The 16,509-nt window shown below is 46.5% G+C and overlaps 1 protein-coding gene across 5 annotated transcripts in view; it reads left to right on the top strand.

The window, feature by feature from the left end:
• Nucleotides 1-16,509, top strand: part of LOC131107844 (leucine-rich melanocyte differentiation-associated protein-like) — a 267,408-nt gene that overhangs the window by 145,347 nt on the left and 105,552 nt on the right. The window contains exon 1 of one of the 5 annotated variants that reach the window (XM_058058242.1): nt 13,477-13,666. The exons of the other annotated variants lie outside the window; for them this stretch is intronic. The gene's annotated coding sequence lies outside the window, so the exon portion shown is untranslated. Of the gene's footprint in view, nt 1-13,476; nt 13,667-16,509 lie in introns of those variants that run through there. 5 annotated transcript variants of the gene reach the window in all.

Genomic DNA, 16,509 nt, shown 5'->3' with positions numbered 1-16,509 from the left:
TACGTGCAATTCCTCCGAAAGAAAGCTGACAAGTCATGTCAATAAATCCTGCCGGGGGGGGGCAGATGGAGGGGATCGTAAATCTGCCGCGCAGGGCCCGCCCCTCAATGTGGTCGTCAGGGGTCGAATGTGGGAGTGAAGCGTCGCTGTAGGAATGAGGAAGATGGATTTGCCGGCGAGGGAAGGAGAAAGGGTGATTTGGAACCCCGGACACTGATTGGTGGAGATGAGGCCGGGGCGTCCTTGCGGTGACATTGAGTCCCTGATATTTGTTTGGCTTTAAATAATACCCCGGACAGGACCCTGAGAGTGATGGCCGCCGGGCTGGCTGACATTGCAGCCCGTGCCAAGGTGAGCGACTTCAGGACACTTCGTCTCTGGCCCGTCATCTCGCCGTGGCTGTCGCCGGGCCTGTCAATACGCATCCGCTTGTCTGATGGCGGCGTCTGAGCTGACATGCTGGTGTCTTTATTTCCACCAGCAATCCTTTTAGACGCCGCCTCTGTGATCCGTCATGGCGCTGACAAGCAGCTCGGGCCCCGGCACCCCCCCCCACGGGGACGTGATGTCACTACCCAGCAGGGGCACGGGGCGGGGGAATGCAGTCTGATTCCATTTCTCCATCGTTGAGGTGCCTTCATGTTTGGAATTCCCTTACAGGTCCCAATGATGCAAAGGGAACTTTTTAATTTGATGTTGTCACACAAACGCGTCAAAGCCATTTCCATCCGGCTCGCGGAAGCGTTTGGAAAACAGCCTTGAGTTGGCCCGCACCAAACGAGGACCGTCCTCCGGTAACTACCGTTTTATTTTAACAAGCACAACATTCTTAATAAGGTTGCTAGATTCACAACAAAAGTCAAATGATGTAACTGTACTACTGTACTATTACACCCCGTCTCTACAAAATAAGTCCTAAAATACAGCAAAGCATGCTGGGAAATGCCTAATCCACCCATTTCACAGATTTGACATTTCACAGGTTTTTGGTTTCTTACTTTGTCCTTCTTCCCCACTCGTACGTTTAGAATAATAAGTCGTTAGCTTGCTAGCCATGGTGTCAACAAAGAATAATAAGGTAACTAGGTAATTAATAGGTAACTAGTAAGGTGACTTGGGACTGTCCCAAGTCAAGATATATATTTAGGAGGTCATAAAGAAGTTGTGCTCTCAATACCAAAATATTCCAGTTACTGATATTGAATCCGACTTTGGAAATTCTAAGGTCTAAGGTCTAGGTCTTGGAAGGTCGGGAACGGGTTTTCACGCTCCAACTGTACTCAACAATATTCCATTTGTAAAAACGACTCTTACGTCATTGAGAGTTTTGATTGACGTATTGAAGCCACCATGAGCTGTTTACGGTCGCCACTCGATGGTAATTATGGCTTTCCTGGGTTATGATGGCCGCCGTGATTAGCGGCAAAGCAATAAAATGACTTAGTTACCGTGTTGTTGAAGAACAACGGCGACTCTGCCAACCGGCCGTGTCGCCGATTCGCTCCTCTTTAATCAGCGCAACTTTAGCCACTCTCAAATTAGCATTTGGGTCCCGAGACGCCAACGCATGACGCACTGGCTCCGGAGCAGGAAATGTGCTGCGGATTGTTAGAGGATGTTCAACCCCCGCCAGTTGTACGAGCTGGTCTTCAGTGTACGCCGTGTCGTGGTTACAAAAGCTCTCCCATAAATCAGTTCAGTCGACATAAGAACCAAACAGTGGAAGAATACACAACGTACTGTCAGTCACGTTCACCGCTTACTTGTTGGAATATCGGCTCCTATGAAAGTGACAGTAAAAACTAGACAGTATCGTGTTTTGTATCATGTAGTTGTTGTACTCGGTGTTTTTATTACTGCATCTCATGTCCTTCCTGTGGTCCGTCTACAGGCTTGAGTGCCCTTATAGGTACGAGTTCTGACTCAACTCGTTGGTAACCAACGGACCACACGTAGCCGTTATCCATGCTGCACACGAACACATCTTGGTATCCAATTAGTATCGACGCTCCCAGGAAAATGCAAGGTAATTACTGACATTCCATGATATGATATGGCAATCAGACTCTATTAATGTAAAAAGCATGGAGTTCTCATTTCACAGACGTTGGAAGACGCTTGGCAGCATCCGTCTTTGGGAACTACCACGACTGTTAGATCCCGACTAAAGCAGTCATTTGGTCGCATGGGGAATTGATATTTTGTTCAATGTTGGGGTCAGCCATCCCCTTTCCTGGGGGGGGGGGGGGGTTAAACATCCATCTGGAGTATTTGGGGCAGAGGCGGGGTACGCCCTCGCTAGCCAGTCTAGCCAAGCCACATTGAGATACGAACACACATCTCCTGACTGTGAGGCCAACATGCTCACCACTAGACCACCGTACGGCCTCGTTTAAAACCTTTTTAAATGAATGTTTCTTTAATTTATTTGCTTTCAAACAGTCTGGCACGTCACATCACCTGCAGAGATCCTACTAAAACTGCTTATTGGCGTGATTGTAAGTAATTGGCACATAGTAGACTCTGACCAAACAGAAACTGCTTCATTATGTCTAATTAACACCTACTTGGCTGTGGTTAATTGCCAGGGTTTGATAACGGAGAGGAGCAAGGTTGTCAGCCTGGAGACATGTGGGAACCATCTGGATGCTTGATAACCATATGCTGGATGGAGGCTGGCTCTGCCTTGCTTTGCCGGGACGGCGTGGAACCGTCAGGTGTCTGCATCTGCAGCAGGTGGAGACACAACAACGCGCTAATCGACACACGTGCGCGACCAAACGTTATAATTACGGCCACGCGCCTCAAAAGTCCACCAACTGGTGTTCAAACCTTCATCATGCCACATTTGATCAAATCTCAGAAGCAGGGATGTCACCAGATCTTGTGAGATGAAAATGTGGGAACTATTCCTGGGAACATAATTAATCACTCAGTCACACAATCGATGAAGTTGCTCAACATTTTGACATGTGCATGTCTGTTATTCTCACACCTTGGTGTGTTTGTTCCAAAGAACAACGGCATGAGCGGAGTGAGCCCTTCTATCAGTCATACAGTCTCTTTTTTTCTCTGAGGTCGGAGGCGGGGCCGCTAGCGTACACACGGAGTGCAGAAGAGTGTAGAGTGCTTGTTCATTGTTTTTCTTCAAAGTAAAGTCGAAATGCGGTCTCGTTCCAATCTCTCGTGAACCGAGTGTCTCGCCTTAACCCTACTCATTAGACTGACTTGGTCCTGTTTGAGTTTGTCTTTGTTAGCGTTGGGCTAGGCCGGGTCTGGATCCCCACGCAGAGAACGACACCACCATTAAAAAGTAGATGGATTTTTAACACAACATAAAACACAGAACAAAAACACCAGAGAAAAACAATTCTTGCAGGGCAAAAAGGTCAAAAGTCAGCACAAAAGGCACAGCTGAAAAACGAAAGGTTGGAGGCCAACCACCGCTGGAACCGCCGAGCAGGGTGGACAAAATACTAGCAGCGCTAAAGAACAGCATGAGCAGCAATGCATGCTACACAGCTAAGGCAGCCTACCAGACGGGGGTGCATGGAGCAACAATCTGGCATCCAACAAGTCCAGGTTCCCGGCTTAACCACCACGGGTGAGCCATTGAGTGGCAGGCAAGGCAGACTCGGATACATGAGTAGTTTTACTTCATTTTCATTGAATTTAGTTGTACTTCAAATATTCCATTGCCTGCATCATGAATGTAGGTTTGATGATGGTGACCATTTGACCTTCAACCTGGAAGTCAACTGCTGTATCATCACATTGACTTCCATGCAAGGGTTGTTTACTGTTGTTGTTGGTCGTGGTGTTCAAGTGTCTTGAGTACAGATCGAGGTATAAAGTCATCCCAGCTTTATAGTGGTCAGTAGCTCCCAGACCTGACCGTGATTAATGCATTTAATGACCATGATTAATGCATGGTAGACCCATTTATGACTTTCTAAATAAAAACTAGAAATGAAAGGTTCCCTTCATTAGTTAGAGAAGTAGGAGAATGTCAGTCAAATAAACGGAGAGCAATTAAAGGCCTGAAGGAGCAAAAACAGGGTTCTAAAGCGCCTCGGAAATGATTATAAACAGAAGGCTCCCCGCTGTAAATAAAAGAAATTACCCCACAGTAAAATTGTCTCTCTGTCCCTGTTAATTAGCAACACACACAATGCAAAATTAGCCACGACGGCGCCCGGAACAAGATAAATAGTCTCTTATAGACAAAGAATAAAGTCAAGACTTTCCATATGTCGCATTTGTCACGTTTAATTGTGGGATCAATTAAAATCGGGGGGGATAATGATGATTTATACGTGTTTGTGTGTAATTTGATATTCATTAAGTCAGCCAGACACACGCTGGGATCAGCTTGTTAATTGTGTTTCCTCCTTTGTTGAAGGGTGACTTTTGAATGCAATTGGCGTAAAGTTTACAAACTCATTTCCAGGCTTAATTACGCCGTGGTCTCCTGTTGCTGCAGCAACCTTATCGCTTCCCGTTCAAGACTATCCTTGTGGACTGGAGCTGCAGTTGGGGGGGTCTACTGAACGGCCGCAGTCCGAAACCTTTCATTTCGTCTTCTTCAGGGACAGTACTGCAGAAAGGGGGAGGGACATAACAATGGTGCTCATTAGTCCATAAAACTGTTGTTACCTTCTTACCCTCACCTATTCTCATGGGCTGTGGGTAGGTACCGGAAGGACAAGATGGCGGCCAAAAGGTGAGAAGCACTGTCATACGGGGGAAACACGGAGTAGAACCGCCGGTCCTCCGCATTGAGAGGAACCAGATGAGGTGGACTGGGCATCCGGTCAGGATGCCTCCTGGACAGGTCCGACCAGTAGGAGGGACCCAGGACACGTTGAGACTATGTCATTCAACTGGCCTGGGAAGACCTCGGGATCCGCCTGGCAGAGCTGGATGAAGTTGCCGGGGCCAACGAAGTCCAGGCTTCCCTGCTTGGGCTGTGGATGGATACCTGTTCCACATGTGTTACTTGGTTGTTGACATCCGCCAGTCTCAGAAGACGATGGTAGTCCTGTATACTGGTCTGTAGTCAGGACCCTACTGTGACTGTAGAGTCCAATCTGCTACGGTTGCTGGCCTGGGTACCCCTGGGTACTGCATGTAGTCCCTGAGCCCCTGATCTTCACAACAGCTCTCTCTACTCAGGTCTGCCTCTTTGATGCCGGCCATCAGTGGACTGCCACCTGATGCGGTCTAAGGTTGCTGTTTCACGTCTTTGTAGGGCAGTGCAGGCCATGGAGGTCTGGAGCCAGTGGCCATCTCGCTACCCAGAACATCCTTTGGAAGGTGGCCATTGGCCAGGCCAGCACAGTCTCTGCGTTAGCATAGCAAACCTGCTCCATATCCTTGTTTGGCCAAGACATTCTTGCTGGTGACGCCATCTTTCCTGCTGATGCCAAGGAGGCGCCTGAGGCAACGCAGGTGGAAGGCGTTGAGCTCCCGTTCTTGGCAGGACTACAAGGTTCATGCTTTGCTTCAGTAGAGAGGACTACACTTTCATCTTTGTGTTGGGGGGGGGGGGGGGGGGAGCCTGTTTGGTTGGCCAAGTCCAACGCCTTGGTCAGGTCAATGAAGGTGATGAGCTAGCACAGCAGTGGTTGCTTTCCTCTTCACGGCATTCCAAATGGTTGGGGGGGGGCAATGCTTCTGATGGATCAAATTATGCTGAAATTGTCAATTGAAATTAAAACACCTAATTTTAGCAAACCGAATTAGCAAACTCTGCATTTTAATAAACTGAATTTCAAATCTCACGCGTTAATTCAAGGACATTTTCAGTATAGAATTATATGCAATTCAAACTGGCTGTGCTAATAAAGACCAAGCAGGTTTGTTCTCAAACATGGCCTACGCAGGTCAGACCAACCCCCCCAATATGAACGTAGGCGTAGATATTCAGTGACATTTATTGCTTGAATAAGAAATGCAACCCAGTTCTTTCTCTCACATGAAGAACGTGCGGCTTCAAACAAAAGTTGTGTATCGGATCCAGATGGGAATACCTGGAATTAAAAGCTGAAATGTTGCTTGTGGGTCTCATGTTCGGATTTTGTGGTAAAACCCAAATGTTTTCAGTCTACAGCACAAATAACGGAATCAACTTCATTGTTCCGAGACTTCTGTAAGGCACTGTATATCCAAGTTTACCGTCTTTGGAGTTGTCCCCTGACAAGATGTAGTACTTGTACTTGAATGCTGTTTACTGTGTGATGTTGTTGGAACGGGAAGCATTGTTAACCGTGCATAATCAGCCGCTTCATGGCGCGCATGTAATGTGTGCAGTTTGAGCACACCAGACAGCAGTGATGGCAGAGCACTTTGTTGTTGTGCCCCCCCCCTTTTTTTTCAGATGTAGGCCAAGTGGAAGAGCGCCAAATGATTTAACAGAGGACAAGATTCCCATTCAAAGGAGCGCCGCGCTCTTCCTCCTTATTCATTTTCTTAGATTACCATCAAATTTGTGTCACCAGCAAGGCAGCATTATTGACTCGCAGCCGCCCCCCCCCATCCCCCACCCCGCCCCTTTTGCCTGCGTTGCTACTCGCTGACACGCTGACATTTTCATATGTGTCTTTACTAATGCCTGCAAATTGCTCTGACCCAAGAACGTGAGAACGGAGCAGATCATTTGAATAAGATCCAAGCATGCACGCCCGCGCGGCGCATATAGAATGGCAATTTTAACCTGTTTGCCGAAGCCACCGCGGCGCCGGACTCTAATGGCTTTTGACAACATTGTATTAGGCACAACAACGACGCATAATGTAGCGAAAAATTGGATGTGAAATTGCAAACATAGCAGAGAACAAAGTAGATTTCCATGCTTTGCTAGCTCGGTGATGTCTGATATCATACTCCCTCATGCAAGCTGCATGTGCACGAGCGGCGATGGAGACTTAACAATGGATATCAGCGCAGAGTGCTTTTAAAGTTAAGGCTGATGGATGGCTTGTCAAAAAAATAATTGCACCGCTGTGGAAGTGGGCTCGGCGAGGAGGGGGTCGGGCGTGTGTTTGGGGGTGTCGGAGCGGCGGCGGAGGGAGGCGCCGTCAGCAGAGAGCATGATGGGAAGTGACAGTGGTCTGTCAAGAGGCAGTGGCTGCCCAGAGAAGTGTGAAGCCGGCGCTGCGAGGTGGCAGGAGAGAGCGGGCTGTCATGAGCTCCAAAGTGCTTTTAATCCCACCAAAAGCAAAGGAATCCGCCTGTCAGGCGCCCTCAGCCCGGGCCCGGGCGTGGCGGCGAGCGGCACCGGGAGCGGAGATGGTGGAAACAAAGGTGTGAGGGTCTGTGCGGCTCTGTTGGAGAGACGTGCTGGGAAATGGTGTGAGACGCGGGAACGGGGCCCGGCTGTCAATTAGAGGCTGCTGAGGAAGGCGAAGTGATAAAACTCATCAGCACTCCTGCTCACTCCGCTCGTGTCGGCGCACTGACTCCTTAGTTGTAGCTCCGCATAGTCGGTGGGACTCCGCCGCTCCCGTCACCTCCTCGGCTTGTTATTTACCAGCCAATCAGGATAATATGCCGCCTACGGTAATACTCATACTAAACATCGAATAGTAGCATGCTGGGAAACCATGCATTATTACAGTATGTTTACACGGGGCTCTAGCCATCCAGCCAATCCCAGGGCACATATAGACAAACAACCATTCCCACTCACATTCATACCTATGGACAATTTGGAGTGGCCAATGAAGCTAACATGTTTTTGGGAGGGGTAAGGAAACCGGAGTACCCGGTGAAAAGCCCCACATGCACGGGGAGAACATGCTAACTCAAACATAGAATCAAACCCAAGTCTTCCTGATCTTCTGACTGTGTAATGGTAATGGTAATGGTAATGGTTTTATTTCATTTGAACATGCATCAGATTACAATTGAGTGCATCCCATAATCAGTTTCCAGTCCAAAAGGAGTAGGAAGAAGCAAAGCTTATTAAATCCTACCCCTCCATCTGGTACTTTTACAATCACTAACTGTTACATTTGTTCACTTCCTGCTTTCCATAATACATAATAATAATGTATGGCCAACATGCTAACAGCTCTGCACCATGCGGCTACATGGGACTCTAGTAATGTTAAAACTGCATTTAGAAGGTCATAAACATGTTTTCTATGCCCTAACTATCAAAACATTCCATTTATGAACATTGAATTCATTGATGGTGTTTTGGTCCGGAACCAATGAATCTCTGAAAACTGGGAACTACGAGATTCCCTTTCAACTGCAAACCCGCTGAGACTGAACAGCGCCCCTGCTGGTGGCACTCTGGTAGTGCTCTCCATTTTTGACTCCATTGCAATCAATCAACAATCCGCTGTAAACAGTATATTATTCACAAGCAGATATTCCCAAAACTCTTATAACCTTAAGTGGCGGCTGCATGGCTTATATTTAGCGGTGTAGCCCGAGTGGTCTCAGACAAAGACAAGATGGTAATTACGAGAGAGGATCAGCCCTGTAATTTAGTGGTAAAAAGTAGTGGAATACATGAATTAATGCTCATCCCTTGTCTTGCCCTTGCAAAAAGCACTTTTATTGCGACAAAAGGCTGCAGTGTCAACCAGCCTGCAGCAATCAGCTGTTTGCGTGGCAGGGCTTCATTTGTGTCGTGCTGATCCGCACGTGAGTGATGCGGCGTGTCGAGCCTCGGTAACGACAACGCCGGCGCTCCAACATCGTCTCGGCGGGGCTCCTTTTGTACCAACACAAATCTTTACAGCGTTTTCATGACGCGCATTACATCCCCACTAGCATGCTTTATGACTCTTCATGCCAGATAGTAAAGGTAGCACATCATCCTTTTGCTTTCTTTTTTTGCCGCCGCGGCAGTCGGAGCGCTACAGTAGATGATCTGCGTCTTCACATTCATAAGCAATTAGTCTTGCTGTAATTTATTCCTCGTTAAGCGGCCATAATTAAAGTTCTCGTCTTTGAACGTGAAATTACATACTCTTATTTTGCACAAATATAAATGGGGGTATTTAAAGGAGCGCCGGCCAAGGAATCACGCCCTCCTAAAAGAGTTATTCCAAGAAGTTATCATTATGCATCATCACGGGATGATGTGTAAAGTGCAGCTTGGGAGAATGTGTGGATTTTAATGAGGACATTTTAAGCCTGTCTTGTTTTTACTGCTTTAACTCCCGTTCAGAGAGGTTTGATGTTATCACCCAAGGATTTCATTTCCATTTGCTCAAGTTAGCTTGATGACAAATCACTTAGGACTCGCAGGTATCGAAGTCCGAATTTCTTTTTTCTTCATCAATCAGTTTTATGCCTTGTAAATACTAGATACTAATACTTCAAACTCCACGTGACGGGACATTTTAGGATCTACACGATGCAGCAGATTGCTAGCCGTTTGATTATTTGCTAGGCTATCCACAGGCCAATGTGTCCAGGACTAAACAGCAAACTATTTCATGGTCTCAGCCTTTCATCCGCACAGAAACGTTCTTTGTGACCTGAAATCCAAAACCAGTATTTTTGGAAAACAGCTACAAGAGTTAGAAAATCTGAAAACGCTGGCTTATCTTTCCGACCCAGCAACGTTACGTGACCAGAAGTCAGCTTTGACGACAAGCCAACATAATATCGGAATACTTGGACTGGCATGATTCACCCCACCCTGCCATTGGCTGGCCACCAGCCCAGGGTGTACCCCGCATCTCGCCCAAAGTCAGCTGGGATAGGCTCCAGCATACCCCTGAGACCCTGGTGAGGATTAGTGGCATGGAAAACAGATGGACAGATGGACGGATGGATGGACTGTTGGATGGACGGATGGATGGATGGATGGACGGACGGATGGGCAGATGGATGGACAGATGGATGGATGGATGGATGAACAGTTGGATGGATGGATGGATGGACGGATGGACGGATGGACGGATGGACGGATGGATGGACGGATGGATGGATGATAAACACCAGTCGACATTCTCCTGATATTCTTAGTTCCAAATTGACTTGGAACTTGGACCTCCGTTGCCGTGGACAGGCCCTTAAAAGGCACCTTTGCATGCGGACCTTCAAATGGGTTTACTGCGGCACGGACCGCATCACTTAATCCAGATTAGGCTCATGTTACCACCTGCCACATAACTAGATTGACGCAATCAATATTGAATTTGCTTCGTTTTGTTTACATGATGTAGACCTCAGGATGTCAAGCCCCTAAGAAGCCTTCACTTGTGGGGATAAGTTAGGCCCCAACATTCCCAAGTCTTCACTTGAACCCTGCTTTGGGAACAAAACCTAAAAAATGGCAATCCTTTAGGCAGAAGAAATGGCTGGCTGCGACTCCACGGTTTGGTCTTTTCAATGCCTGCAAGAGAAGACACTATGTCAGCACTGATTGGAAAAAGAAAGATGTATAGACTACCAAATTGATGAAATGACTGTGGAGGGAGAGAGAGAGAGAGAGAGGGAGAGAGAGGGAGAAGGAAGGAAGGCAGCCTGCATGGATGGATGGATGGAGGGAAAGCCTCATTTAGCAGAGAAAAGGCTGTTTGGGCTGCCCATACAAAAGAGGGAGAGTCCAAAGCCATTGATCTCTGGCAGCCAATGACAGGCCAGAACTAAGCAATAATCATGACAAATGAGCGGCGCCTCAGCCAGATGAGAAACTGCCGATAATCACACACACACACGGAGGGAAAAAAAGAAAAAGCATGGCAAGGTCGCTGTAGAAGGTAGTGGATGTTCTGTACCTCTCAATAGTCCTGAGGGAAAGAGACAAAAGGGGGACTTTAACGTTATTGGATTGGACTTTCAGGCTGCTTTTACACTATCCAAACTTAACTTCCTTATCGACCGTGGAAAATTCATCTGATTTATCGATTGATCGAGCTCGACTTCCCAAAGCTGACGTCGTGTTGTTGTTCTTTGCACCTCAAACTGAGGCCCCTTTCACACAGTCGTCACATGGAGCCATCGCTGGTTGACTTACAGCTTTTGTACAGAACCCAGCAAAGCAGGATTAAGGGCGCATAAAGATAAACATTCATTCATTTTCTACCACCGGACAGATCGATGTGTTGTCCCACCATTATTGCTACTTCTTTGCCAAGTCAACTTCCCCTCTCGACTGCTCCTGTTAACAAACAACGACAACACAGACAAATGGTGGAAAATATAAGCTTTTATGCCATCAGTGTCATATTTTATTGATCAATCAATGGAGTATCGTGTCCTTCCTCTAAACGTACAACCAAGGTCCAAGTTGATATGTTTAAAATATGACCGAGTGTATTTCGTGGTGCATCGCAGCCCATCCAGTTTCAAGTCCAATCGTTGGGAAATAAACGAGACGGAGGGAAGACGTCGGTGTTCGTCTTTGTAGATTAGAGCCAAACAATAATGATTAAATTGCTGCAGCAAATCCATCTGGGCTCTAATTAAGTATGATTGGTAACACATTATCCCTTTTGGTTCCCTCTCGAGGTCTCGCAGACAGGCCCTCGCCTCGGCAGATAAATTATTTTCTAATCAGCTTCATCCCGCCACATCAGAATTTATCTTCTTCATAGCAAACGCCAATATATTAAGCGGCGTGTATGATACACAAGGTGACCCGGCTGTCTTAATGACATCATACATTATCCCTAATGAAGTCAATATCTCGACTTTTAGCTGTCTGTCTATTGGGCCGATTAATTGCCGTGCCATTAAAGTCAGCTCTCTTTTCATTTCAGCTTGGCGAGTGGCATCAAACTAATGTACGCACTTATCAAGCGCCGGCATGGACGATGGAAGAGGGGGAGGAAATTACAGGGAGGACGAGGGGAGTTTCCTTCCTCTCTGCTGCTACCGCATGCGCACGCGCACACACACACACACACACACACACACACACACACACACACTGCAGAGAAGATGCAGCTGAGTGTGCACGTGGTTGTGCATCTTTAGCCCACAAGGTTCAGCTAGCACTTGAGAACACAACACACCACAATTCCTAACATGGGCTACTGTCATGGCCGCCGTAGTCCACGCCAAACTAACTTTTAGCCAACTCCCACATGGGGTTCTCCTTCTTCACTTCCTGTCCGTTCCCCCTCAAACCAAATGGACCCAAATGGTGGACCCCTGTCCAGAACCAGACCAAAATGGTGGACGCCTGTCCGGAACCAAACCCAAATGGTGGACCTCTATCCAGAATCAGACCCAAATGGTGGACCCCTGTCCAGAACCATAAGGGACCCGTGACCAATTACAGTGAATGACAAATATAACAACATATAACAACAAGCTAGCGGCAGTTTGCTGGTGTAATTCCTTCGACTATTCCGTCAACTACAGTTGACATGACAGCAAATGCAGTGAAGTCACTCAAAATAAGCCAATGAAATGGTTTGATCCATCCATCCATTTCCTATTCCATTTCCTGTGACAGCTTTTAAGTTCAAGAGACGCTGAAACAGGGCCGGCACCACCATTTGAACATCCCTGGTTGTAGGCTGATGTGCAGGGTTTGGTATTCATTCCAGCTAGTCTAAGTATAAGTTTTGGTGCATCACCTTACTCATTTGAATGGAAGACCCCTGATATAGAGGATCTTTGATCAGCATTTTTGCAGCAGATCGCTCCTATCATGTAAAGCGGTGATTGTCAAGCACCATTTATTAATAATATTCTGCAAATATTATGTCATTGTCCAGTGTCTGCGGTGTAAGACTGGCAGAGTAATATAATATTTGTCCGTATGGCAACACGTAGCTGGTTGCCTGTTCCTCCAAAAGACGTAGTGATGCACGTGAGGAGGTTCGTGGTGTGCCACAACATTTTTCCAATGTAAAAAAAAACGTGCGGTGGCCCAAAAAAGGTTGAAAAACACGAATGTAGAGGATCGCTGACAGGTCCATAAACATGGGGGTCGTTCCTATTATGTAGAGGATCACTGGCTGGTGTTTTTGGAGGAGGTCCTAAAAACACCAGAGCGTGCCTGTTGCTGTTTGGATCTTGGATGTGACTTGGAAGCAGCAGCAGGTCGTTAGAAAGCGGTCCCGCCATGGAGAGGTTATGGAAGGAAACTCTTGAGAGTAACGTGTGATTTACGATATATTTTCTTTGTCTTTTATTCGGAGATGACATGAGGTAAATCAAGACTGTGAGTACTTGTTTGGAGTGTGGTATCGGTTATGGTGGCGGCACCTGAGTGAGATGAGCTGAGGGGGGCCATAAAGCAAGCAAAGATGGGGTTTGGGGGGGGGCGGGGGGGGGGGGTCCATGTTAATGCTGCAGTTGGTAATTGGCCTCCACTGATGACTTGCTGCAAAGACACAACATCTGCAACATCTCTGCCATCATCTACCACACGTATCCCTCCCCATCCCTGAAAAGCTCGGGTGTGTTCAGACCTTCAATTACTGCAAAGCAGCACCCCCCCGCAAAGGTTGGTTCTCCGGTACAATTGCATCCAGGGGTTGGCGGTCGTGTCCCCTGTTGTGTAACTGCTTGGACCGTTTTGTAGCAAGATTGCATCGCAAGCTGTGAGTAAATTGTTGGTAGTTAGCGCCAGCGGGTAACTTGAGTAAACCGCCACTGAAGTACAGCGGTCGCTTTAGCGCTGTTATTTATTTACGGCAACAACAACGGTACGACGACTGTGATGCTACATGGCCTTCTAGTAAGGAGAACTGCTTCTTTTATACTTTAAGACATACTGTAGCTGTCGCTAACTGTAAACAAGTCATATTAATGTGTGTTTACAAAAACAACTTGTTTAATCTGTCAGCTAGCTAGTGGCTAGCATAGTCAGGTAGGTAATCGCTCGCTGGATTGATGGATTGAGATCTGACTGACAGATAAAAAGATAGGTAGATACCTAAAATATGATTATTTTAAATACTAGCTAATTTGGCCACAAAATCCAAGCTAGTTAACGGTTAGCATAATCAGGTACTTGCTGGCTAGCAGACAAATGGATGAAATAGGTAAAAAAAAAATGCTATGTTGAAGCTGAGCCGGTACTGTGTGGTGGAAATGCTAATGCTAATCAACACATCAACCCTATGATTGCTAACTTTTTAGCCAAAAAAACAAAAACATCCCATCCGGTTTTATTCCATAACATTATTTTGGTGCCACATGTCCAATTTCCATGCTACTTGGTGTAAATGTAGAGGGGTTTATATCCGAAGAAATAATATCCAACATTTTCCAGTGCAAAATCACAACAGGTATCACAAATTCCCAAATTGTGCTTGGAGCAGAATTTGTGTATTCTTGCTTCCAGAAAGTTCCCCGCCTAGCTGAAGTAATGTTTGTGTTGTGGTGCCGGGTGGATAACTCAGCAGTGCTCATCTGTACGGGGGGCGTGGGGTGGGGGGGGCAGCTGGACCTGTTGTGACGCCGCCATAAGACAAAGCAGCACTGAGGTCATTAATAATTCCGCTATTTGGAAATGGAGCCCTGTGCTGAGAACACGGGGCAGTTCATCTCTCAAAGAAAGAAATGGAGGTGTGCATGCAGGAAAAGGGAGGAAGAAGAAGTGTAAGGTCAGCAGGGAGATACTCCCCACCCCCCTACCCCCGCGCCCTCCTCCTTGAGTGATGGGCCCGGCTTTTCCAAGGTAGTGCATTTGTCTGTCAGGAGCCTCGGCCTGGCTGCCGTGATTTAGCTGCTGTCAGTTGATGCCGGTGTCCGGAGGATGATAGCGGCTGGCTGGGATGGGGGGAAATTTGTTACCTTTAGCTCTGACAGGGAGATAATTGCTGATGGTTAACAGAACAGTATGGAATCCAAAGGCTTTGGAAGGGGACGTGCTGCCAACGTGTTTAGCCCATAATTCTGCCTGACAAACGTAACTCATCATCTGGCGTACATTGCAGGCTCAGCAACGGTCCACGCTCGGCCAAAAAGTCCACTCGCCGGTCGCGCAAACACGCAAATATCACAAAATCATCTGCTGAGGTCGCCCGCTTCGTTAGGAGGAGCATTTGTCATCTTCAAGCCGTTCTTTCAATGCGTTTGGGCTTTTACTTGCTTACATGCACTTTTTGGATAAAAAGTATCATTACACTTCCTCAGTGTTGATTTTTGTTGCTTTTTCCGCCAGTTGATTGTTTTTTGGGCTAAAAGACATCTTTTTCAAGAAAAAAGTGTTATGGGAGAAAAGTAAGTTTTGGGGAGGAGTCATATTTTTTTACCACTAAAAAGTTGTGCTTTTGGAGGGAGCAGTCATATTTTTATAGATCCAAAAGTAGAATTTTTTTTTACAAAAACTGTATTATATAAGAGGAAAAGTCATATTTTGGCAGGAGAAACAGTCATATTTTGGGAAGGAATAAAGTTGTATTTTTTCTGGGGTGGCGAAATATGATTTCCTTTTCACTGGTTCAGGGAAAAAAATCATGTGTGGTAAAAAGTCAGAAAATATAGCCTTTTGCTTGGCTCTTATCATATAAAACTACTGTATGGATGTCTATAAAAGAAAAACTAGTAATGGAGCAAAAATAATGTCAAAAAGATATCATTTGTATTAAGTTGAAATTTCTTTTTTTTCTTAATTTAAATTAAAAGTAAAATCCTAACAATTATTCTTTTCACTGATTGGAAATTTTCATATTTTGGGGGATTAAAAGTGGTATTTTTCCAGGTGACAAAGTTATATTTTTGCAATACAAAAATATCTTTAACATTGACTTTTGTTTTTGAAAACAAACAACAGTATTACAGCAAAAATACTGTAAGAAACTGAATATACTGTAATACTTCTGGAAGTGTCAATTTCGCCCAATTTTTGGTGGTTGCCACTGATTTTCGTATTTCCGTGAATGGAATACATCCCAAATATCGTCGTTTGAAATCTAACACCCTTCCACGGAATAGCATTGCATCACTGGGAGAGACACGCCCCCTCCACACTGCAGTCGTCATGACAGCGATGCTCCACCTAATGAGGGCCAAAACAGCATTTGGGGCGTCACCTCTCCTGCCGTCCTTTGGCCCCTCCACACGTCCGCCCCAATCTGCCTTTCCCATGTCCGAGGCGTCGGCAGGGGCGCCCCCAGCGCCGGGATCGGGGCTGCCGTCAGTCAAGCCATCCCAGCTGCCAGCGGTGTATCACAGAGGGAGTTAAGTAGGAGGCGGATCAGAGCGTGCGAGTGGCCTGATTGACAGGTTAAAACCCTGCTTAATTGTTTTCTCCTCCTCGCGTTGACCGGAATCTGCCGCCTTGCAATGCTGTGGGCGGAGCTAAGCCTGCCCTCGCTAGAGTTAACACCAGCCTCTAAAAACGGCGTAAAGTACAGCATGTATGGATCTGCCCCTTTACATGATGAATGAGTATTTTCCTCGCGTCATATCAGGAGACGTCACCCTGTCTCCTTTGATGGATGATCTGAATTAATGAGCGGCGCTGATAGAGCCTTAATGCCTTGTCACTCCCGCCTCGACCTCCACGCCATATTTTTATTTTCTCTTTGTCAATGAGCGTAATAGGAAATATTGATTGGCAGTGCAGTTAAC

This window comes from Doryrhamphus excisus, chromosome 20 (assembly GCF_030265055.1).
Source record: "Doryrhamphus excisus isolate RoL2022-K1 chromosome 20, RoL_Dexc_1.0, whole genome shotgun sequence".
NCBI classification, from domain to species: domain Eukaryota; kingdom Metazoa; phylum Chordata; class Actinopteri; order Syngnathiformes; family Syngnathidae; genus Doryrhamphus; species Doryrhamphus excisus.
This window is presented reverse-complemented; position numbering and strand designations above follow the sequence as displayed.